This window comes from Brachyistius frenatus, unplaced genomic scaffold (genome assembly GCF_029030835.1).
Source record: "Brachyistius frenatus isolate BFR_SWC_R1_liver_20210118 unplaced genomic scaffold, ASM2903083v1 Contig_185, whole genome shotgun sequence".
Taxonomy (NCBI): Eukaryota; Metazoa; Chordata; class Actinopteri; family Embiotocidae; genus Brachyistius; species Brachyistius frenatus.
The window spans coordinates 190,112-216,737 of NW_027210784.1; the positions used below are offsets into that span (position 1 = coordinate 190,112).

Below are 26,626 nucleotides of genomic sequence, written 5' to 3' on the forward strand. Positions count from 1 at the left end.
GCACAGGCTGACTCACTTAAGCTATACGTCACCCATTGCTGTAGAAAGACCAGCCAACAACAATACCTATTTGTGGATTTAAAATGGCAAGAATTCCATATATTCCACATACCTGCCAGATGTGTCTGTTTGAGTTCTGAAAACATCACCTTGTGTGCTAGTGGAACAGGTGATAGGAACAACAGAGCCAGGCAGACTTTAAATAGGAGGCCGCATACAGCAGGTCCAGATCATATTTGAGCTCTCTCAAGCAGAAGTGATACAGCAAATTGTTCAAATGAGCACATTTCATTGTTAACATTGACTGTGTTTTGCCATTTTGAATGACATGTCCATTCATTTTGGATTATACATTACATCACTGAAGTTTGGAAAGGCATCTAATATGCACATGATTGAATTACATGGATTGAGAATATGCAGAAGGCCTACAATATTTTTTTTAGCAGTCAAATGACAGCTGAGAGTATTTTTCCTTTTTCCAAATTGTCTTTCCACTACTTTTAAGACTGTTGTGTATTAAGTGTGTGATTTCTTTGTTCTCCTGCAAAGTGGGGCAGTGGACTTTGGTCCAACAGCAGCATTCCTGATCCCTGCTGAATTTAGAGCTATAGGGAGAGGGGACACAGAGGGGAAAACGCTGCAAGGGTGAAGGGGGAAGGCAAGAACAAGAGAGGAAGTGAGTGTTCATTACAAAGTGTGCCTATCGTTTGTGGGCATGCCCAGTAGAGTTCGCCTTGCTGCCTGAAATCCAGCCTCTAAATTTGAACAGGAGGGAGACGAGGTGACTGAGCAGACTTTTGTTGCTGCTCTCTCTCTCTCTCTCTCTCTCTCTCTCCTTCTCGCTCTCCCTCGCAATGTTATTTTCCCCCTCCTCTCTCACTAGTGAGTGTGTGGAGAGATTTTTGTTTTTACTATGGAATAGCAAGAGGAGGTCCAGAATTTCAGTTAGTGCAAAATACAGCATGGGGAAGTAAAGAAAATAAGAAGAGGAGGGGGAGGGAAAAAAGACAAGAGAGAAAGGCAAGAGAGAAAGACCTCACCCCATCTTCCTCTTCCTATCCTTCACTCCCTCCTCTGCCAACGACTTTTACCCCTGAAAAAGCGGAGGGACCAACTTCAAAAGGCAGTCAGGAGGGAGCTGGATTGGGAAACGTGAGGAGAGAAGCAAGTTGAGAGGCTGACCGGCGCTGTGTTTGCTATGCTGTCCAGGTCAGTGCCCAGGAAAGACTGCTCAATCTTTTCCTTTTCTTCCCTTTCTTCTAGCAAACGTCTGCTTACTTGCTGTTCATTGTGCATCTTTTGCTTTTTTACATGTACTTGTTTTGTGAGTTTCAAAAATTTGGGAACCGTGTTGATAAGACTGACTGGGACTGAATGACAGGTTGTACATCGTCTCATCTCAGCACCATCCGATCGGTGTCGCCCACAGCGGAGTGAAAGTACTGAAACTCTAGCTGCTCCTTCAGCACTGCACATGGGAACAGTTTTTAGTTGATCAGCTCAGAGGTTCACATGCCTACACGTGTTTAGGGAGGACAACTTCGTTGAATGTGGCCACGTGGTTACAATAAGGGAGAAATCAGAGATGCACTGTAGGCTGGGCACTCACTGTTAGTCACTTGCTGGGGGGGGGGGGGGGTGTTGCAGTACAAAGACTTCATTAATTTTCACCTTTTCTAACAGAACTTTTGAATGCCTTTTTGACACAACTCCTTTCTGGTGTCCTGATGTAAGTGGTTACTGATGTAAGATCAGTTGGTTAGATGAAAAAAGAAGGCTTCATTTTTGACAGGTGTGGCTACTCCTATTGTTTTTTTGTTTTTTTTTATCCCCAAATTTTCATTTTGAATTTTGACACTTTTGATGTCTCTAGATTTTCACACATATGTCTCTCGATTTTCACACGTATATCTCTTGTATATCTCTTGTATATCTCTTTTAAATACATGTTTAGATTTTAAATAATGCAGTATAATGTGTTCCATTGTTAAATTTACATTTTCAATGATGGCGTCTCAGCTTTGGGTTAACTCCAAATAAATATACAATCATCTGGTATTTAAACTAGTAAAACATTATTTATTTTTTTCGCAGAACCTGTTTTATTTTAGTTGTATTATTTTGAGTGAGGATAATCTTGATGATTGTTTATTTTATGAGAGCTGTCAGGCAGCTCACCTGTCTGCTGCCGTCCTTCATCCGAGGCACCCCTGAGGGCCTGTCCCATTAGCTATCCCAGCATGCCTTGACACTGACAACCAAGTGTCAGCAGTGGCCTCCCAGGATAATTTGTTGTTGACAGGTTTATTATTTCTGAGCTGTGGAAGTAGGGCACAAAATGTACATTATGGCACTATCGGGAAGAGGAGAGAGACTTTTGTTTTTACAACTCATTATTATCACTATAATAACAATGAGTAATGATTGAATAATAATTTGTATTATTGCAGTAGTATTCTGTTTTCTGGTTTGGACCTCTGGCATTTTATTTTTTTCCATTGCTAGAATCTGGATAAAACAGAATTTATGCCAGAATTGTCAATAATTATCATTACTGATTAATCAAATCATTGTTTTCTTGATTGATCCTTTTGTCAATAAAATGTCAATAAATTGTAAAAAATACCTATTACAATTTACAGTTCCAAACTGAAATCAAACATCACACATCATATATTAAGCTATATAATAGTAGGTTAAGGTATATTGTATGGTGGGAATTTTTTATATGCATGTTATTTTACTCGTAATTTGTCATTTCTAATCGGTGTAGATTGAAATGATTAATGTTTTTTCAGCATTCAATTGCCCCCTACACCCTCTCCTCTGAAGGGAGGCACTTCTTTGATATGTTTACAGTAGTAGTGACTGTTGTCATCATCATCTCCAGCATACCAGACATACTGTTGCTGACCCTTTGCTCAATCCTCAAGCTTGTAATTTTTTTTTTCAATTTTTTTGCATTGAATAGTGCATACGTAACGTATGCACTCACAAAACTATCTACTAGGTACTTGGCAGTTAATGGAAAACAGTTTACATATTTGGAAATTACGAAGCCATTTTAGCATTTATTTGAGATTATATTTCAATATTCCCTTGCAGAAAAACCACATGGTTTTCTCATGCCAATACACGTGATCACATGTGTTTGTGCACATGTGAAACATGCCCAAGGGAAATGTGGTTTTGAAACATTTTCATGGTGTAATGGATGAGGCCTATGTAGATTCCCATGTGAAAACCTTTCACATATTTTCCCATGTTATCATTTATTGCAAAAGATGATAAAGATGTGTCATATATGTGATCACGTGTCCCAAGTGGCCTATTGGGCAAACATCAGGGTATTTTTGGAGAGGTTTAATCTTATTTAGTGCTGTTTTTGGTCCTTTTTGGGGAAATTTCTGGCTCTATAGAGGCTAAATGGTCCACTGTGTTCACCAGCTAGTCTTAAAGTTATCATTATTGTTGGCTAAAAGTGCAATGGTTCACCTAATTATATTCTACCTGCCCATGGCCCTGAGATACATCACACACCGGTGTTGAAGTCTCTCCATCTTCTCTATTAAATGATAAAATTACATAAAACGAACATGTCTGGTGATGTAGTGAAGCGGGTATTCACCTACGTCCACAGCGAGCTGTTCTTAAGAAAGCTATGCCACATACCACAAGCCAGGAATTATATTGACAAACAGGCTTTTTTTCAACATACGTATTTAAGATTGCAAATTAAATGAGAGCAGTGTAGCGTGTACAGAGGTATCAAGTTCAGTTTTTCTGAACATTATTTCTTAACAACAGCTAGGTGGCTCCATATGGGGCAACTCAGAAAGCTGTTAAAGCTGCTTATATGTGAACCATCAGGAGTTCATTTATTAAAATGGGGGGGATGACTCCCAACTTCCTGGGAGACTGGTTTCCCACGCGTTTCTCTCTAGGTCCCACCCCTGATGGTCCATCTGACGCTCAGTGATCTATCACTCAGCAGGCAGCCATGTTTTCTGAAAGGGCCATGAACTTGTTACCTCCCTCAGTCCGCCTGCATGAATGTCAAACTCATTTTTCTTTTCTTGTGGCCTCTTTTCGCCGGTCTTCCCCTTCCCAGCGTTGCTGATGTATTGAAATAATTGGTCTGTATTCAGTGCGACCAGGTTGCCAGTACAGTGTTTGAATAGAGATATCAAATTTGGTGCCACAATTTCCCTCTGACCTCCCTTTCACAGCTCTCTCTGCCTCCCTCCGAGGTTGCGATGGGGGGGGGGGGGGGGGGGGGGGGGGGGGGGGGGGGGGGGGGGGGGGGGGGGGGGGGGGGGGGGGGGGGGGGGGGGGGGGGGGGGGGGGGGGGGGGGGGGGGGGGGGGGGGGGGGGGGGGGGGGGGGGGGGGGGGGGGGGGGGGGGGGGGGGGGGGGGGGGGGGGGGGGGGGGGGGGGGGGGGGGGGGGGGGTCATCATCATGACTCCTGCCTCTCAGTACAATGACACAACATCCATGGTACATATTCTACAGTGGGTCAGCCGGCCTGGCGCTCTGTCTATAGACTATTCTTCCCTGCTCCGTTGTCTCGGGGATCTCTGGATGCAGCCTGTTCAACATGGCACACATTCAAAATGGCAACCTCAAGGGGCTTTTATTCCTCCAGTAGAATTCAATCACTTTTCTCTCTTGTCTTTCTGCCTCTCTGCTGAGTTATTCAGAGTTTAATGAGGGAGGGAAGATAAAGGCAAGCTTATGGTTTGCCGGATGATGGAGAGGCTGCCTTTTTGTTTCTGTTGGAGGAGCCTCAAAGAGAGTGTTCATGTGAAATGAGTTCTTTTTTTTTTTTTTTTTTACCAGAGGGGAAGGTGATTGAGATGTCTGAGAAAGAGCCAGGGAGTCTGGAAAAGCAAGGGTCATTAAAGTGTCAGAGGAGCTGCAGCTCTTCAAATATTCCTCTTCAGTTTAGATACAGCCCAGGTTGTGGGGAGTTGAGTGAGAAGAGGAATTTCATTTTTGCAACATAATGTAGTAAATGTGCTGCGAGGTATTATGATTATCAAATATTAATACACTGATTTCACCATCGGCATCAAATACTTATGCGCCTGCAGTGCCCTGTATCATTTTAATGACTGCACAGGATAATCCCCTTGCATAACTGAGTGTGGGCGGTTTGGAGACAGCTCCTGACATTGTGGGAGGGCATCACACCGGACCCCACTAAGCGGCGGGCTGATGCTGGATGACGGAGCTGTTGTTGTGAAGTTCGGCATGGGTCAAAGTCCATACTATATATTAGCTGTCAAAAAGTGTGTTTACTTTCCTGGCTCCACGGGCGTCAGCAGCAACGCAACGTTCTGCTGTCTGACATCAGAGACGCCACTCAGGGTGGAGAGGTACAAGAGTTTAGCTGGCTTACACACTCCATCTCTCTCTCTCTCTCTCTCTCTCTCTCTCTCACTCAACTTCAATTCAATTCAATATGCTTTATTGGCATGACGTTTGGATTAAACATGTTGCCAAAGCATAACTTCTTACATAAATAGTAGAATATATGTAAATGATAAAGTAATAAAGAAAAAGATCTCTCTCTCTCTCTCTCTCTCTCTCTCTCACACACACACAAACACTGTGACTGAGGTCAGAACCAGTCTTCCTGAAGCTGTTTGTTACTTTCCCCTCGAGCAGTTTCACCAGCCAGCTGCTGCGGACGTGCAGTTCCTAGTAAAAAAAGATGTATTTGAGGTATTCATGGAAGAGTTTCAGTACATCCTTCACAGGAATTTGGACAGGTAAAGCAGACTTTTAGGAATACAGAGTTTTTACACCAAACCACACTACATAACTCTCCTGGGTTTGTTTCTGCATATCAGTTGAGATTGGACCCATAAATGTTAAGTGTATTCATCACCTGGCTGCACGGCGTCAGCAGTGATGCAACGTTCTGCTGTCTGACATCAGAGACGGCACTCAGGGTGGAGAGGTACAAGAGTTTAGCTGGCTTACACACTCCATCTCTCTCTCTCTCTCTCTCTCTCTCTCTCTCTCTCTGTCTCTGTCTCTGTCTCTCGCTCAATTCAATTCAGTTCAATTTGCTTCATTGGCATGACGTTTTGGATTAGACATGTTGCCCAACCATAATTTTTATATACATATATCACAAAAATGATCAAATAAAAAAGATGGTCAAATAGACAACAATTAAATAAGATAACATGTACTGTATGTAACAATACATCCTACTTTCGCTTTCACTCAACTTCAATTCAATTTAATATGCTTTATTGGCATTACGTTTGGATTAAACATGTTTACAAAGCATAAATTCGAACATAAATAGTACAATATAAATGATAAAATGATAAAGTAATAAAACAAAGAAAAAACTCTCACTCTCACACTCTCTCACGCTCACTCTTACACTCTCACTCACACGCACACACACACAAAGACAAACACTGTCACTGAGTCTGTTTGTTACTTTTCCCTTGAGCAGTTTCACTAGCACTAGTAAAAAATATGCATTCGAGGTATTCATGGAGAGTTTCAGTACATCCTTAACAGGAGTTTGACAGGAAAAGAAGACTTTTAGGAATACAGAAAATGTTCACACCACACCACAGTACGTAACTCTTCTGGACTTGTTTCTGCACATCAGTTGAGATTGGACCCATAAATGTTAAGTGTATTCATCACCAAGTTAATGAATAAATAATCCCTCAGCAATACAGTTTTCTTCATATTTAATGCAAGTGTTTAGTGCAAATGTAAAGTAAATACATAAAAAAGCATAAAAACACAATATTATATATAATCGCAGTGATACATATGATAATAAAGTATGTTTTAAAGTAATAAATACCAAAATGGTGGAATAAAAATAAACAATTAAGGAACAAACTTTTAACTTTTGTATGTCTCAGGCTGCGCAACTGGCAGCTTTAAGAAGAATAGAATAAAATAAACAAGTCGTTCTCTTACGAATGAAAATATTCATAAGTAATAAAACCAGTACACTCAGGGGTTTCATTGCTACAGCCTTTGTTGTTCTGGTATGACCACCAGTTTTGTGGCTAAATTGAAATATATATTACTGGGAAACTAGCATTCCTGTTCGTGAGTTTTCTGACTTTGAGACCAAAACAGTATCACTTTAAAGGCCCTGATTTTCAGTTAGCTTTTTGCTTCTGTGGATTAAAATTCTCCTGAATCAGAACAGATTTGGTTATTTCAAATTTCTATATGTCTGCAGGTCAGCAGCTTTCTGGTTTGAAGTGGGTGGAGCTTTGTTAGAAAAGGTGATGTCACATACTTTTGTGTGCACCAGTCTCAGTTTTGCAGTAATGGATTTTTAATCTTTTAATAACTAGGTTATTAAATCACAATTAATCATTAGAATCAATAAATAAAAAGCAGTCATGACAAATAAGTTTTCTGTTTTATTTTAATGCGTAATGTTAATTTTTGTTTATTTAGCATGGATCCCAGTATGTATTGGGGGAAAATGTTTTTCATAATCTTTCTCTGATTTGTACATTTCAATTAGAATTTTTAACTAGCATCTCTATGATTTGCACCCAAAAATTAGTTAGCATTGCTTTGCACAGTATTTAGCCTGTTTTTATTGTGCAGGTGCTGCAATAAAGTCTTGCTGATGGACTGAAGTTTTTATACGTTGACATCCACAGGAGTCATACAATCTATCTTTTGTGGTTCAGTAATATATCTGATAAAGTACTTTGAAGAGAAGATAATAATTATTACTTAATATTAATCATTACATCCCAAACATAAAGTACATCTATGTCCAAGCTCAAAATTAAACTGTATTAAATCCAAACACTGCATGGCAACTGTGTGAAGGGAACACAGCGGATAAAGTTCTGTAAAATTAAGGGATTAAATCAGGTGCAATTTAGTCATTTGAAGGAATTCATATTTTAATTAAAAAAACATGCCAAGTGATTGTGGGTACAAATGATGACACAAAGTAAATATGTTGAGTGCATAAATTCATTATTAGAAATTTATTTTTACTTTTAAATTGTTTTCCCCGACCTCCTCCTGTGGGGTTTTAAAAAAATAGTTGTGACGGTTTACGATGCCACACTTTTTAAAAATCCCCTTTCAATCCTAGTAGTTTGTCCTTTCATTCAAGTATTCAGCTCTTGCTCTGTGTCGTAAACAAAGCACAAATGGCTGCAATTAGAACGAAACATATGCAAAAGTGTCTGAGATAGTTTCATTTAGTGCTAAAAGCTCTTATTCCAAAGATGATTATACTTCCAGTGTGACTTAAACTGCTAAGCAAAATATTGAAGCTGTGTGATGGAGAATGTTTGTGTCTGTGTGGGTGGTGGTGCTAACCGACACACTTGCCCTCTTTCTTTAACTCTCTCCTGCTCTTCATTTCTGTCTGTGTCCTTCCAGCCTCCCTCCAGATTTTTTTCATATCCCTCTACGTTTTGTCTCGGTGGGAGTGAGAGTTGCAGGTTGACAGCCTCGCAGGTCTCCTCATTTCGCTGTGTGTGTGCCGGCAGAGATTTATCGAGATGATAAAAGCAGTCTGGAGGGCAATATTGACCACAGGCTCTGATGTAAGAGGAGGAAGAAGGGGAGCGGCAGGGCTCCGTCTGGCCACTCACTCTGCCTCTAATCACTCCCTGTCCTGCCTAAACGACTTTGCCTCATATGAAATGAAGCTGCAGAAAAAGCTAGCTTTAATACCGAGTGCTGCATATATTCATATATTATCTTTATATACCTTTTATTTCATACCCCCCTCCCCCTCCTCCAGGTAGTAGTCAGCATGACACAAACCATACAAATATTTGGTGTTTAAAACTTCATAGACTTCCTGCTACTCTCTTAAATTGTGCATTTATTTTAGACATTTCCAAACTTATAAAAGTGAGAAATATGAATGAATGTAGGTGAGATCTCACAAGAAACATGTATTTCAAAATAAATGCAGTCTTTTTAGTAAAAAAAAAAAAAAATCTGTCAATTTTCAGTTAAATCAAGCAAATTGCAAACCAAGACCTGACCTTAACCCTCAAAACCTGAGGTGGGGCTGTAAATTCATCATTATTAACAATATAACAATTTGTGTTGTTTGTGTGAGCTGAAGTTAAAATATATGACATCATCAGTCAGATGCTCCCTTTATTGCGTGTGCATAGGTGGATTTATTTTGAAAATCTAAATTTGTCTAGAGTGTATGAAATAAAAGTGGTGTTATCCTAACTACAGTATTATACATCCCTTTCTTGCCCAGCCATTCCAAAATAGAATGCTCACATGGGATCATTAACTGGATGAGCTTTTGCACTCTATATTCTCTAATTCTCCAGTATACAGTACAACTATACAGTATACTGTATGCAGCGCTCAGCAGACTCCACACAGGAGAGAAATTGAGTGTACGTGCTAAAGAGTAGAAATGGCACTGAATGTCTTGCAGATAATAAGAACACATGGTGTGTTCACAGTGTTGGCGGTGCTATTCTGACACTACACTTCAGCTGTGGCTTTACACCGAGGGACAAAAAGTAGCAGTGGTTGTCTCACTTTAAACAGCTTACAAAAAGACATCAGCTCACTCAAATTTCTAATACAAAAATGCTAGTATAGACTATTTTGAACATTTTAAGTTCTCTGTCTTGGTTTCAATACAATTTTGGTACTAGCCAACTCAAAAACCCAAAACTCAAGATCAAAACCAATTTTATTCCAGGTTTTGTCTACATTACTTTGTCCTGTGTCTAATATTGCCCTCACTGTAACTGTAAGTTAGGTTAGAGCGTCCTCAGTTATTACTGGGTGTGGCTGCAGCTCCACACAAAGCTGGCTCACTGTTGCTGTCTCTTCTTACTGCTCCTCTGCCCTTCCTCCCTCAGCCACGGTCTTGTCCACTGCAATCATTACCACGACCACCTGTATCCATCTGTACACCTTCTCTCCTGCCTTCGCTTTCACCTCTCTTCCTCTGCCCCTTTAGGAAGGACAACACTAACACTAATGCTAATTAACTGTTAGGCCTGCAAAGCTTTGTTAAAAATATGAAACCCACTTTTGATATTTTGACTGATAGGAATATGTATTACTAAAGCCTTTACATTAATTATATTTTCTGCCAGTATTCAGTACATTTTATCTTCCTTTGGCCAATTCATGTGATAAAGAAAAAAGAAATACCATTAATATTGACAGAAAATAAGATTTTGGCTCAAAGGCTCCATAATGAAGCTTTAACCTTGGGTTAAAATGATAATATTTCCCAAATCACATTAGATATTCATGACCGAATAAGCAACTATCAAAGTTAAAAAAAAAAACATTTTATTTATCAAGAGTTTATATTAAAATGAAAATATGTAATGTCACTTTTTTTCCAACTGAGCCCACCTACTTAGAAACAATTCAGTAGAGCTCAGCAGAAAAATACATATGAGAAGGCTGTGACATTAAATAACCAAAATGTTTGTAGCTAAGGTAAAAACCTGACTTCATATAGTATTTCTTCTCCCATAAGAAGGTTAATAAAAAAATATGTTTATTATGGACTTTAAAATACCCAGTATTATAAACACTAACACACACTTTTAAAATACAAGAAAGGCCATTTCTAATGCAAACATTATTTTAATATGACCTATTATCAAACAATATGCCATAGCAGAGCATAAAAACATTAATTAGAGGGCCAAAATTTTAAAACTCACCCTGCTCTTATGTCTATACCTTACTGTGGCTATATCGTCTTTGCTTATTTATCATTTGGAAGAGATGATTATTGGGGAGATAAGTGTGACATACTGTGTTGAAAGAATAAAGGAATGCTGAGGGGATGTGAGGAGTCAGAGGCTATTTAACCAGACGTAAAGGTGCTGATACTTGAATTGAGCTGCTGGAGTTTTTCTTGTAGTTTCCTGTCGATCAAATCTAGAAATGTTGATGTCAGGCTGAGAATGCTCTGCCTGAAGCTAACGTGAGATTTCCTGTAATGTTGCAGGTTGGAGTCCAAAGGTTTTAAGATATTTTTCAGGTATCATGTCCTCTCTGAATGACCCTTTAGGTACCATGTATGTCTGTCAAACAGTGATATCAAGAGACAAATTCGGTCCCCCAGCGAAGGAAAAATTAACATAGTGTTCTAAATTGTACCATTTCAAATTGACTCACTTGCTTCTCTCTCTCTTTCCTCATGTTCCATTTTCTGATGTATTCATATGGTAATAGGGGTCAGGAGATGAGGGGGTTCTCACGTTCAATGTGAAACTTGGCCCTTTGCGGCTCAAGCTGCCACGACAGAGGCCAGAGGTGAAATTGCCGGCTGAAATTCCCCAGTGAGTCTGGCCTTGGGCTCGACGGTGCAAGCCACAGCTCTGTGTATGGCCAGAGTTCTAAGGATGTTGGCTCAGCAAACCTGAGACTTAGCCAGGGCTGAAGGAAACTTTGTCATTAACCTTTGATTGGCATGTTTGTTAAAGAGACCAAAAAGCCGTTTAATTTAGAAGTTGTAGTGCCATTTTTTAATGTTTATGCCAGAATTATCATAATTAAAATTAATGGCAAAAGTCTTTGAAATAGATTTCTGTCAATGGTAACTTGAGGAGTCTAAACAATTCAAGGGTCAACAATAGGCAGTTCTATAAAAACCCTGGATTGTGTTTTGTTTTTGGACATGGCAATGATCCTGGCAACAAGCCAAAAGGTATTGAACAAAATGAGATATCCTCACTCAATTGAACTTCATTTTATTGAGTTGCCTATCAGAAATGTATTATGTAATTCATGTTTGTTAATGCGTGAACACTCAAATTTGTTTTGGTCTCCAACTCGTTGCTTGCAAGTCACTCAAAAAGGTTAATGAGCTACTGGGAGCTACTGGAAGGTTCAAACAATAAGCAGTGCTTCCCACGCAGACTTTACTTGGACTGGCAGCCCAAGTATATTTGGGTCGCCATCAATATGGCCTGAGTGGATTGGATTTCAAAGCGTCCTAGATTCATCTTGGTTGTGTTCACACCTGTTTATTTAGTTGTCCATTTGTGATCTGATTATCGAGGCTGCATGTTAATGCCGGGTGAGAACAGGTGCACACGTGACGTGTCCGTCCTCTGAGCAGGCTTCATGTTCGACTGGTGGTCGTGAAGCGTTTTGTCTGCCCGTTTTATCTTACTTCATCACATGGTCAGGTTTCCTTGATTTCTGTTCTTCTATCATAGTTAAACGTTGTCAAAGTATTTTGTTTTTGGACTGTTTTGTGGTTATTGTTGTCATTTCCTATTTAGTGCTGCAGCCTACAGACAAAGTTAACACAGCCTGCTGTGTTTTAGTCATTAAAAATATGAATCCTCCTAGTTATTGCATATCCATTTCACATACTGTGTCTGGGGCAGGAAGAGAATGCATTTGTTGTCCAAACTGAAAGACAGCGGGGGTAAATGGTGATGTAGTGAAGTATTTTATGACTTAGAGTTTGTACATGGTGTTTTATTTAGAACATTTTCCTGTAATTTCCTTTTCTTTTCTCGAATCATGTCCTCCCCTGATGATCTACTCTGTTCAGATTGCCGCAGTCTCCTCTCCGAGTGGCTTCCATCAGAAATAGACTCGCTGCCTATCTTTAGCGGAGTAGCACGGCGAACCGCTTCTGAGAAACTTACGAGGCAAAGTCTTCATCCCCAACTTCTTTTTGGCAGACCTACAATACCGCACTACACTGACCTTTTACTCCTTAGTACACTTTGTTGCAAAAAGTGGTCCTAAAAGGTCAGAGAATAGTTGATTTAGAGCGTTGCCAAGCTCCTGATTATAGAAGTGCCTCATTTACATGCTTGTAATATAGATGTTGAAAGGAAGATTGTCAGTTCTGAGACTTATTATTATCGAGACTATAATGTTTACCCTCCAGCCCCATCCAACATGACCCAATAAACGTGATTAAACACTTTGCCATGCCCTGCAATCACAGGCAATTTTCATAAATTATGTCAAAATTATACATCCTGATTAATAAACAATTTAATATTCCTTTCACCCATGCCTGGAAACAACAAATTATAAGTGAAATCTCAAACTGAGTAATTGTGCAGGAGTAATCAGATACTGAAGGTTGGGGGTAGATAACTCTGAGGTCAATTTGGGAATGACCTTGTTAAGCTAGCAGTGGATTTTTATGAATAGACTCCCTCGTTTTGTGTGTTTTAACCCTTAGGAGCACTGACAGCCCAACTCTACCATGCCTCCCTCAAAAACATATTTATGTAATAAGGGACTCCCATTTGTCAGAGCTGGATTTGTCACATTTATAAAAGATTTTGACAGTGCAAACATGTTAAATCATTTAGTTTCCGACATGTAGAGAGGTAAAGGAATGTGGATTTTTATTGGACTATAAATGCTGCCAAATTTTGAGTTTCAAGCCCTGACTGAGGAGTACATGTTTCATTAGCAGTTAACTGACACTTTTCCTTGCTCAGTGTCCATTACAGGGAAGACAAAGAAATGAGAAGTGCTATTTATAAAATTGCTTAAACATCCACCCACAGGTTTAATTCTGGGAAAAAGAAGATGGCTGTTCCCAGCTGTACTAATGTTGTTGAAGGCCTCAGAGAGCAGCAACGTGCCCTCAGTTTGATATAAACAAAACAAAACAAAAAACAAAATGTGTTGGAAAATGTGTAAACTAGGTGCCTCAAGTCATAATTTAATGATAATTGTTTTATTTCTTAGCAAGGGAGTTATGATCTTGAGTAGAATACATCAAGCCTGTTAAAGCATTCCTGAGTGACTATAACGTTATATTTTAGGTGTCAGGGAGGGACTGTGAAGGGTGCATGGGGTTCAAACAAAAATCCTGTTTACAGTAGGAGCCTGTGTTTTGTACAGGAGGACCCGGCGGGACCTGCCTTTCTACAGTATTTAAACTTGTACAGTGCAGGGGGAGTATGGTAGCAATTACAGGGCGCTCACATTTCGCTCCTGGTGGAAAGAAAAGTAAACCAGTAGTATTGTTGAATGTGATCATGCTGCCACAAATTCCTAAAGTGATGTGGGTGGAAATGCTGTGCTGGCTCGAGAGCTCCAGGACTTTCGTCCCATGGGTGCTGCGAAGGTCTGAACTACAGGCTGATATTTTTTGGAAAATCCTGTGGGTCATGGGATTCCCGTGGGATTTCTGCAGGACTGTTACTATTCTTCATGTGTCTTTGAACGGAAAGAAAAAAGTCAGTGGGAACAGGCAGGATGGGCATCATATTAACAATAATAGTTTTTATGTATTCAATAAATATGTAGTTCTGATATGAATAAACACTATTAGCTATACTCTGAACATAACGCCAGTCGTTCTGTTGGCTTTTTTATTCTTTCAATTTTTCTGCCCTGGTAGCTGGTTAGCCAATCAACCAATTCATGGCATATGGATTAACGGTGATGATGCAGCCACTAACATTCAGTGTCACATTTGTGGAAGACAACATTGAAGTTTTTGGAACATTTTCCACAGAGTTGATGGTGTTAAAACTGTGTTCTCTGTTTGTAAAATGTGTAAAGTAGTTATCAAACACACCACTGACTCTGGGACAAGTCATCTTGAACATTTTTGTCATTTGTTAGTCTCGACTAACCAACACGATTGCTAGCATGTGCAGCCAAGGCTGAAGACCTTTTGCTCTTGTAAAGGGACATGGCATCATCAGTGTTGCTAAGGTGCTCCTTCACATCAGTGCTAGATATGGGGGCTTGGCCCATGACTCCTCAGACCTCAATGCTACTTTCTTGCAAGGTTTTTTTTATTGAGGTGAAGTGGAAAACTGTCCTGTGGTTTGACGAATCAAAATATGACTATATTATTTTTGGAAATCATGGACGCTTCATCCTCCAAGCTAAAGAGGACAGGGTCCATCCAGCTTGTTATCAGCGCTCAGTTCAAAAGTTTACATCCCTGACAGTGCAGGGGTGCATTCGATAACATGGTATCGGTAGCTTGCATATCTGGGATGGAACCATGAATGCTGAACAATATATACAGGTTTTTGAGCAACGTTTGCTTCCATCCAGACGTTTTCTTCAGAAAAGACCTTGCTCGTTTCAGCAAACCAATGCCAAACTGCATTCTAGGCATATTACGCATAGTCCAGACCTGTTTCCAAGTTTAAAAATATGCCGCATTATTAAAATGAAATATATGACAAAGTAGACCCTGAATTGTTGAGCAGCTCAAATCCTGTCACAGTCAAGAAGGGAACAACATTTCAATTCAAAAATTCCAGCAATTGTTCTCCTTAGTCCATAAACGTTTACAGTGTTGTAAAAAGAAGACGTGATGCATGTCCCTGTCACAGCTTTTTTGAAATGTGTTTGCTGGCATCAAATTCAAAATAAGCTTATATTTTTTATAAAACAATAGAATTTCTCAGTTTCAACATTTGATGTTGTCTTCAGTCTATCTGCAATAAAATTATAGGATACATAAAATAATAGAGTAATGTAATAAGCAAATCATTGCATTCTGTTTTTATTTACATTTTACACAGCGTCCTAACTTTTTTGGAAACGGGGTTGGATAAAAAGCAACACACTTTCAACCCTGGTAACTGTTAAATGTGCATTAATTAATTATCTGACCACTTTGGGGAAGTAGAACCAGCTATAAACACAACATCTATATATTATAGCCCTACTAATGGTGCTACAGTGAACGTGTTAGCGAGCAAATCAGATAGATAACATTAGCACTTTGAAGTGGCCACCTGATCAATGTAAGTCCAATATTCACTCTGCTGTTAGCTCTGGTTTTGCTGTCCACCCACCGGGGGAAAAACATTTATCTGTTAGCTTCTCAATGCTTCCATATGTTTATTAGCTTCTGCGTAGTGGTGTCATAATCCCATGTAACACAAGTGCTGATGTTTACCAAATGATGTAACTTGGAATAGCCACAAAAGTTTTTGCTTGTCCCTGCTTCATGCACATTACAATGCTGCGCTTTGTTCCAATTCAACGGGAACAGTCTGAATGTTTTAATCCCACCTCCCATTCACCCGGTTTAAGAACTCCGCATTGCTATATGTATGTTTAATTTGATAAAAAAAAAATGTGTTCAGCTTAACAGCTTTCCACACCTATCTTTTTGGCGAGAAGCGATCGTTTGATCATTCTTGGTCAGTATTATAATATTTCAATTGCAGTCACATTAATGATATCAGATGTGAGGTGACTGTCCCGTATCTGGTGTTTAGTAAGAAATTCTCCTTCTGAGTAAGGCTGTGCTGATAGATGTGACAGCAGTGTGACATGGGGATGATGGAGATAGATTAATTTGTTTATCCTTGAATACTGGCATAAGGCCAAGCACCACAGTCAGTGTTTAATTTGTCAGGAGGCATTTGAGAGGTAAACGTGACCTGGGATAAATGTTATTTCTCCTCTGCAATGGCTCCAACCATCTGTGTCTCAGTCTTACTCAAACTTGACAGCTCAGAGTGGCTGCTTTAGATTTGAGATATTTTCTCCATAGAACATTTGCCTTCTTTTTTGAATTTTAGGATTTTGCTGTTTGTTATTGATAGTTTTGGACAAGGACTGCATTCAGTTTTACGATTTGTTCCAATATGATATTTTTAACAAATACAACAGGCATTCAGAAAGCTGAGAGAATGCTCCTGTTGCACATGATTAAAGTACAGCCTTGTTATGTACAATGAGCAGGGGAAGACCTTCGTGAATCAGTATTCCAGGTTATGTTGGTTTATCAGCATCAGCACCTGGGTTACACACATTTCCATGACCACTGGTACTTGCATATATTTGATCATCATGGACCTGAAACTTGAACAGAAAGCACACATCAAACTTCATGTCAAATTTTTGGGGAGTACTCCATTGCAGATTTTCCGAGTTAGACAAAAAAATTTGATGTGAGCTCTCTGTCCATTGTGACATTACAAATATGCAAGTATGAGTGGTCCCAAAAACACCTTTAACTCAGGTGCTGATGTGGATCAGATGACGTTACTTGTCATACTTGCACACAAAGGTGATCGAGGTGTCTTGGCCTCACTTTTGGAGAGCTGAATTGCTGTCCATCTTTATATACAGTCTATGGGTGAGATTTTTTGCAGTAGAGATAGTCTGATACTGTTGCTAGTCAGAAGCATATATTGTCTCAGTCCTTATGCATGCAGATCGATGAAGTGGTAAACTAAATATTTTATATGTTCTTTGTTTGTCTTCCCCATGATTGTGTAGTTATTATTTGAGGATAAAAATAATAACTTTTTTCTGTTTTATTTTCCTATTTTCATTGAAATTATGGATACATAGTTTTCCTATTATGCCCTTTTTGTCCTGTTTTTGTCATTTAATTTTTTTGGGATCATTTTGGTCATAGTTATAATAGAAGAAATGCACAATGTTTTTAAAAGTTCACTTCACACATGCAGTATACATGTAATGTATATTTGTATATCTATTCAGTGCCTTCTAAAAACTGTTACCAGTAGAGAACTATATTACTAAGACCGGACAAAGTGGAAGTGTGAGGTTTGAGGGAAATTACACATGAGGCTGGAAGCATTTATCTGATCCATTCTGTATCCTATTTAGTTGCTTGTTCATCACACTTCTAGCCTGTATTTGCTTGAGTGTTTCATGTCTGCCTGAATGGATAAATGAGGATGGCAGATGGTAATGACTTCTGGAGAAATGTGAGAGACCAGCACAGTAAGAGGAAAAAGGCAAGGTGGGCGAATGAAAGTGCAGTAAATTAAAGCAGAGCTACAGAGGGGGGAATAAGTATACTATCCCCAATACTATTTGTTTCATGTAAAAATTACTGCTTCTCACCACACTATCACCCTGTGTGACAGGTAATTATTTTGGCGGGCAGCAGACCCCCCCCAAAGCCTCCCTGCAAACCCCTCTCAGGGGGCTATTGTTGATCAGCTATCCCAGATAAATGAGAGAAATGTGGAGCAGCTATGCTGTGATGTAAAGGGCTTGCCCGGAGCTTCAGTTAATGGAGGCTCCACCCAGACTTTGTACATAATGACAGAATGGAGGAAGAAGGGTTTAGGAGGGGATGGCAGAAAGCGGGAGGTTTTAGGAGAGGTTGGATGCAGGTGGTGGGGGAGTGCGGGGATGGGGGGTGGGGAGTGGGGGTGTTCCTTCAATACACAGGCTGACAAAAAGTGTGAAAGAAGCACCAGTTCAGAAATGCAGATTTGTGTTGCGGATGCAGATTTTCTAAAGATTACGTTTGTCCACTACAAAAGGATTACCTGACAATAGCTTTAAGTGGAAAAGCTTAAGTGGCTTGTTATGTTTAAGAAAGACCACTTTTTGGAGAATATTAGATTTTGACTTTCACATTAAAGCTAGATTTACTTTGTAATTCTGTCTCGCAGTCACCCTTGAGACTTAGTAACATTGTTGAACTATTTCCCACTTGGCTCAAGTGTGAATTAAAATAAATATGCCAGTAAAAGAGTCCACAAATGTATGGTGAGAGTTTGTCGTATGTGAGCAACAATCATGTGGCAGGCTTTGTTTCAGAAAATGTGTGCATATTTAGTACATGCAGTACAAATTCTCCTTTACTTGTTTTGATAGCTTGGACTTATTGGACTTGCCCCCAGACACGTGAGAAGGTTGCAGACATGCTTCAACATCTGCAACTGCTCTCTGTGTTTTTATCTTATAGTATTGATTTTTCTGCGCAGCCAGAAACAGGTAAACACAGCATGGAATCAGCACTCAATGGTTACCGCAGCGGTTCCTCGTGCTAATTATTGCAGTGATTTGGTCACTGTTTCTGAACAATAACACTCTTTAGAGCCGGACGGAATTTTAAGTGAAGGAATTGGGGCTTGAGAAGATGAATTGTTTTCCACGCCAAAGTTGAAATGTGTGAATCTATTAAACACACTGAAACATACATTTGCAAGACACATGAGATACATACAGTCATACTTTCCATACTTGAGCCAAAGAGTCAAATATACATCCACTTGATTTCTATGTATACTGTATACAGTAGGGGCCTGTTATAGAGCAGCAAAGAACAGTACTTATCACATCTGGGGAAAAAAATTGGTTCTCATCAGTTCTCTATTTGAAGGGGTGAATCGTCATCAGTGTTTGAGCACAGCGAGGGATTCTGAAGTTCCACTCCAGCTGTGCAGAAACTGAATATCAACTTGATCCAAGTTTGCTACAAAATTTGCCTGAGTAGTAGGATCTCCTTATTTGCAAATTAGGATTTATTTTAAGATCATAAATATAAAACTATACACTACTTTTAAAGTGTTTAAAGTAAGTGAAGTGTTAGTGCAAAAAAAAAAAACGGGTTCCAGCCGTCATCCTCCACAGCTGCGCCTTTAAAACTGATGGATACCAGGTTTTTACACTGTCATGGTTCTGTATGTAAGTGGCATAATTCTACTAATTAGTGTTTCTAATTATAAGATGAGCTGTCTGTCAAAACAACAGAGCTGTAATGTCTCCTGAATGCACCATTGCTACTGATGTTCTGTCAACAAATATTAGCACTGGACCGCTACATGTTTTCTCTTTTTAGTTTACGCACTGACTTTGGTATTCTGATAAAATATGTTCAGACATTCCTTGAGCCTCATATAGGGCTGCCACTGTTAGGTTATGTTATGGAGGCTTGACGACCAAACAATCTTATGAACAGAACTTTACTTCAGCTCGTGCAGCACTATCATTGCATCTCCGTTCAGCACAAGAACTAGAATGTAACATATGCGTACTTCCTTATTACGTCATCTCCCGCTACGGGTACCTGCAAGGCTCACAACCCTAACATATCACATCCCCCTTTTTAACAATTTATTTTTTACTTGTGAGGGTTTGTTCTTTACCTTTGCTTAACAACTGCATACATCTCAATACACTCAGATATAACCTTAAACATTCAAAGTGTGAGATTTACCAAAGCATTTGTACACTAACTGCTGCAAACTGTAAATTACATTACACTCTATAACTCAAACTATTAAGTTTGAGTTATAGAGTTATCTGAGTGAGATGACACACATGACATCTGAAACAGAAAATGCTTTAAATATCACATGAATACATTCAACCTACTCTCTGTATTTAGCAGGTAACCTTATTTGTCTGCCAGAGCTGGTATTATACTTACAGTCAACTTTATTGTCAATTCACCAAACGTACAAGACATACAGAGAGATCGAAGTATTGTTTCTCACAGTCCCATGGTGTGCAAAAATAAACAGATAAAACTAAAAAAAAGTGCAAATATGTAACAATAAAAACTATAAAAATAGGCAACAACCACAGTGATGGTTGAATGCAATATATATATGTACAAGTAGTGCAAATACGGGTCCATAGTGCAAAGATTGTACCTAAATCTATTTTTATAAACTGCTGGAGCTAGATACGGGTGTGCTTGTGTGATGAAAGGAGAGGGGTGAGGGTGGGGGGCAATGTTCAGACTTTAGGGGGACAAGGGCTCGCTCCCTTGGAGGGGAGAGAGTTCAGCATCCTGACAGCCTCATGGGCAAAGCTGTTCCTCAGTCTGGAGGAGCGTGCCCGGAGGCTGCGGTACCTCCTCCCAGAAGGCAGCAGGCTGAAGAGGCTGTGTGAGGGATGGGTTGAGACTCCCACGATGCTGACTGCTTTGCATAGATGTCGATGAGGGTGGGGAGTGCGGAACCAATGATCCCGCCAGCTGCCTTCACTATGCGCTGGGTCCTGAGGTTGGAGACGGTGCAGCTCCCAGAATCTCCTTTTATGAGAGTGTCTCAGATTGTTAATTAGTTGTGCCATTTTGGCCTGCAACAACTATGTGCACACACGAGAAGCCAATTCTCGTGTGTGTGTTGCGTGTTTGTCCCGCATGATGCAGTTTTCTGTCCGTGAGTCCAGCTTCAGCAGTGTCCTGTTCATCCGCAGACGGAAAGGTTTTCTCCTCCGTTATCCTCAGAGACCTTCTGTTTCTCCTATACAGCCTCCCATCTGGTGTACGAACCAGAAAAGGACGTGGCTGTTCATGTTTCTGCAGGACGATGGCTGGCTGCCATGCCTCTCCTCTTTGAATCCTGACATTCTCTCCTGTATGCAGGTCTGACCGTCTCTTTGTTTCTCTGTTGAAGAAGAGTTTTTGTTTCTCCTGCTTTTCTCTCAGCTGTCTGGTCACCTGGGCAGTTCCATCTGGTGTAAGCAGAGAAGTCGAAGTTGGCAGTTTTCCTTCCGGCCGCTGTCCCATCAGCAACTGTGCTGGTGATAATCTTACATTTTCCAAAGGTGTGTTGCAATATTCCAACAGTGACATGTAGGGGTAGCCATTATTACACTCTGATTTCTTCAGCAGATTCTTAATAGTCTGTACTGTTCTATCTGCCTGTCCGTTCGACCTGGCGTGACCTGGACTAGACGTGCTGTGCCTGAATTCCCAGCTTTCTGTAAAGTCTTTGAATTCAGCACTGGCGTACTGAGGACCATTATCCGAGATGACAATGTCTAGAATGCCATGCCAGGCAAAGGTGGACTTCATGGCAACTATGACACTGCTGCTGGTGGTGTCTCTCAGTTGGGTGATTTCAGGAAACTTTGAAAAGTAGTCCACACACAGCAGAAACTCACATCCTTTATAGTGAAAGACGTCTGTTCCTACTTTCTCCCACGGTTGGCCCGGTACTCGGTGTGAGAGTAATGTCTCTCTCGGGTTGCTGTGTCTGATCTCATTAAAAATGGCACACTGAGATACCATCTCCTCAATGTGTGAAGACATGTTTGGCCAATACAAAATGTCTCTGTCTCTTTCTTTGCATATAACAATCCCTAAGTGTGACTCATGGATTTTGTTAAGCATTTCTTGTCTCAGCTGATGTGGGATAATGAGTTTTGCTCCCTTAAACATCATTCCAGATATGTGTGTGATCTCATCCCTAAATGTTGAATAGGGCTGAATGTCTTTTGGAACTGCACTTCTCTCATTCGGCCATCCTGACAGTGTAGTGTCTTTCAGTAGCTGCCGTTCAGGGTACTCTGCTCAAGCTCTTCTGAACTTTTGCAGCTTTTCTTCTGAGATGGGTCTCTGGGATGTAACAATGTTCACCTCCAACTCTTTTTCCAGCGGATCTTCTTTATGCTCTTTGAGAAATGCCCTACTGCAGGTGTCAGCGATATGTAATTCCTTGCCTGGCCTGTAGGTGATATTCTTAGAAGCATCCTCTGCAGCCTCATGGGAGCTTGGTGCAAACGTTTTTTTTTGAAGATGCTTTCAAGTGGTTCGAGGTCGCTCTCAACATGAATGTCTTTTCCATAAACGTATTGGTGACATTTTTCACAACCATAGACAATAGCGAGCAGCTCTGTGCGTACCTGCGCTGACAGTCAGTGAGTGCTCTTGACCCATGCTGCTGGTTGTCCATCCTATAAGATGACACTTCCTGAGCTCGCATCAACTGAGTGTGATTTCTTTTTTGATATCATAAACTTCAAAGTTGGAACTTTGGTGACGAGCTGTTTCAGTTGTTAAAACTCCTCTTCTGTGTTTCCTCCCAATTCCACTCTATGTCTCCTTCAAGCAGCTTCCTTAATGGAGCATTTATGTCTGACAAGTCAAAAATGAACTTGGCAAGATACTGGATCATACCCATGAATCTCAGCAGCTCCTGTTTGTTCTGTGGTAGAGGTAACTGTGTCACTGCTCTCACTTTTTCCTCATCCGTTCTCAATGCACTGGCGCTGAGAGTGTCCAATGTATTTTATTTAGTTCGTCCTGATGAAATGCTTGTTTCTGTTCGGTTTTAGGTTGTACTCCCTTGCTCTGTCCAACACATTTTTCAGCCTGTGGTCATGCTCCTCTTTGGAGCCTCCCCATACAAGCAAAGTCGTCAATGATGTTCACAACACTTTACAGATCCTCTATCATTTGTGCAACATCCCTCTGGAAAACTTGTGGCGCTGATGAGATCCCAAACGGCAGCCGCAGGAACCTGTATCTTCCTATGGGGTGTTAAAAGTGCAAAGTTTTCAACTCTCATTGTCAAGCTTTATCTGCCAAAAGCCTTGATTGGCGTCTAGGACAGAGAAATACTTTGCATCTGGCATACGGGAAACTACTTCCTCAACAGTGAGTAGTGGATAATGCTCCCGGTTGATTGGGTCAACAGCCTGATAACTGTGGCCACACCCAAGAAAATATGCATCTTTATTGATCCAAAAGACATGAATCAAACAATCAACCGGGAGCATTATTATTATTACAAGTTTTCCAGCCTGCCTTGCTATCATTCCCAGTTTTTCCATGTGCTGTAGTTCTTCAACTGCTCTGTCCCTGAGAGCTACCGGGATTCTCCTTGGACCGTGCACGATGGGTGTGACAGTGTGGTCAGTCTGTATGTGGTGCTGAACAGGTAAGCATCCTCGTCCACTGAAGAGATCATCACAGTCTTTAAGAATGTCATTCTCTTTTCCGACTTCATGCATTCTCCTTATTAAGCCTAATCATAAGCAAGTGGCTCCCCCCAGTACAGCTGGAACAGATTCTTGTATAATTTCAAACTTAATGCTGTGCTTTTGGCCCTTATATTCACATCAGTGAGCTCTTGCCCAATAGAGCTATTTTATGGCCAAAGAACAGAACCAGTTTTGTGCTCTTTTTCATTTAACACTGAGTGGCTGGAGACACAAAGAATCAATGTTGTCTATAGGAGTTCTGATGTGACGTCTCTTCCACTTCCACAAGATGTGATTGGTTGAGTCTTTACTCAAAAAACGTCTTTCCTAAACAAAAAAAAAGCCATGTAAAATTGACATTCTAAGGAAAAGTAGTCATGACAACAACAAAAAACTGTTCCAAAAAACATATTAAATCGTGAATTAATCACATGGAAAAAAAATACCCTAAGTGTGTTAAGACCTTGAGTGTAAGACACAAAAACATGGTGGAAAATTGTTTTTATTTGACGTAGATGCAAAACTCAATTGATAAACAAGAAAGTTGTTTGGTGACCTCCAGGATGAGGGCCTCAAAGTGAGTTTGAGGCAGACTCCCACTTGCGATTTTGCATCACGCATCAGTCGGGTTATGTGAGCATTCAGTGAGTATTTTATCTGCTAAGCTAGACATGATTAGGCCCGGCAAGCAGCCACTCAGTCAGTCAGCATGGAAGAGAGCAGCAGAGGAAAGCATACAGTGCATCCGGAAAGTATTCACAGCGCTTCACTTTTTCCACATTTTGTTATATTACAGCCTTATTCCAAAATGGATTAAATTAATTTTTTCCCTCAAAATTCTACACACAATACCCCATAATGATAACGTGAAATACATTTTTTTGAAATTTGTGCAAATCTATTAAAAATCAAAAACGAAAAAAATCACATGTACATAAGTATTCACAGCCTTTGCCATTACACTCAAAATTGAGCTCAGGTGCTTCCTGTTTCCACTGATCATACTTGAGATGTTTCTACAACTTGATTGGAGTCCACCTGTGGTAAATTCAGTTGATTGGACATGATTTGGAAAGACACACACCGTCTATATAAGGTCCCACAGTTGACATGTCAGAGCACAAACCAAGACATGAAGTCCAAAGAATTGTCTGTAGACCTCCGAGACAGGATTGTATCGAGGCTCAGATCTGGGGAAGGGTACAGAAACATTTCTGCAGCATTGAAGGTCCCAATGAGCACAGTGGCCTCCATCATCTGTAAATGGAAGAAGTTTGGAACCACCAGGACTCTTCCTAGAGTCGGCCGCCCGGCCAAACTGAGCGATCGGGGGAGAAGGGCCTTAGTCAGGGAGGTGACCAAGAACCCGATGGTCACTCTGACAGAGCTCCAACGTTGCTCTGTGAAGAGAGGAGAACCTTCCAGAAGGACAACCATCTCTGCAGCACTCCACCAAGCAGACCTGTATGGTAGAGTGGCCAGACGGAAGACACTCCTCAGTAAAAGGCTCATGACAGCCCACCTGGAGTTTACCAAAAGGCACCTGAAGGACTGTCAGACCATGAGAAACTAAATTCTCTCGTCTGATGAAACAACGATTGAACTCTTTGGCCTGAATGCCAAGCATCATGTTTGGAGGAAACCAGGCACCGCTCATCACCTGACCAATACCATCTCTACGGTGAAGCATGGTGGTGGCAGCATCATGCTGTGGGGATGTTTTTCAGCGGCAGGAACTGGGAGACTAGTCAGGATGGAGGGAAAGATGAATGCAGCAATGTACAGAGACATCCTTGATGAAAACCTTCTCCAGAGCGCTCTGGACCTCAGACTGGGGCGAAGGTTCATCTTCCAACAGGACAACGACCCGAAGCACACAGCCAAGATAACAAAGGAATGTCTTCGGGACAACTCTGTGAATGTCTTTGAGAGGCCCAGCCAGAGCCCAGACTTGAACCCGATTGAACATCTCTGGAGAGATCTGAAAATGGCTGTGCACCGACGCTCCCCATCCAACCTGATGGAGCTTGAGGGGTCCTGCATAGAAGAATGGGAGAAACTGCCCAAGAATAGGAGCCAAGCTTATAGCATCATACTCAAAAAGACTTGAGGCTGTAATTTCTGCCAAAGGTGCTTCAACAAAGTATTGAGCAAAGGCTGTGAATACTTATGTACGTGTTATATTTTCATTTTTGATTTTTAATAGATTTGCACAAATTTCAAAAAAAATTATTTCACATTGTCATTATGGGATATTGCGTGTAGAATTTTGAGGGAAAAAATTAATTTAATCCATTTTGGAATAAGGCTGTAACATAACAAAATGTGTAAAAAGTGAAGCGCTGTGAATACTTTCCGGATGCACTGCAGATAATACATACTGTACAACTAAATACTACAACCAGACAACTAATTTTCTTTCTCTCTTTCTCACATTTTTCTTTTCAGACATTTTAATTACTTCATTACTTAAGCAGTCTATTGCTCTTACTCTGCATCTTATTTATAGTATCTGTTTGCAGGAAACTTAAAATTTAAAAAATTTCCCCTCGGGGATTAATAAAGTAACTACCTAACCTTTTTTTTTTTTAAATCCAATTAATTTGGCCATAAATACAGCATTTTACATAGATTAATTAAAGGATTTTTTTCACAAATTTATCACGTTTTTCATCCCAGATAATTTATTGGAAACGACAATTTTCCACTTAAAGTTCATGGGGTTCATTGTGTCGTGTTGCTCAATTTTCTCCATGGCTGCCATCTCTATTTATTTTACCGCCTTAGCTGGAAAATGTCCTCTCTTGTCTGTCGGCCTTTTTTAGTCTTGCAAACACACACACACTTCCTCTCTCTGCTGAGCCATTGAATAAAACTTACTGTGTCACTCTATATGTGCCCCGACAGAAGCTGTGGTATACTGTTGTGACTATAGCAATTTATGAGTTATAGTCCCTCAAGAGAGCATGGACTGGAGCTGGAACATGCTCAAAAGAGTGGGGAGAGGAGGGGTGTTTTCCGCCTGTGGGGTACTTAAGGAGGTGACAATGCACTGTGTGTGTGTGTGTGTGTGTGTGTGTGTGTGTGTGTGTGTGTGTGTGTGTGTGTGTGTGTGTGTGTGTGTGTGTGTGTGTGTGTGTGTGTGTGTGTGTGTGTGTGTGTGTGTGTGTGTGTG

General features: G+C 40.5%; 1 long non-coding RNA gene across 1 annotated transcript in view; it reads left to right on the forward strand.

Annotated features, from left to right (window-relative positions):
- Positions 1–831: 831 nt before the first annotated feature.
- LOC138632466 (uncharacterized) overlaps positions 832–26,626 on the forward strand; it is a 120,799-nt gene continuing 95,004 nt past the window's right edge. The window contains exon 1 of the long non-coding RNA XR_011311816.1: positions 832–1,212. This is a non-coding gene — a long non-coding RNA (uncharacterized lncRNA). The remainder of the gene's footprint in view (positions 1,213–26,626) is intronic.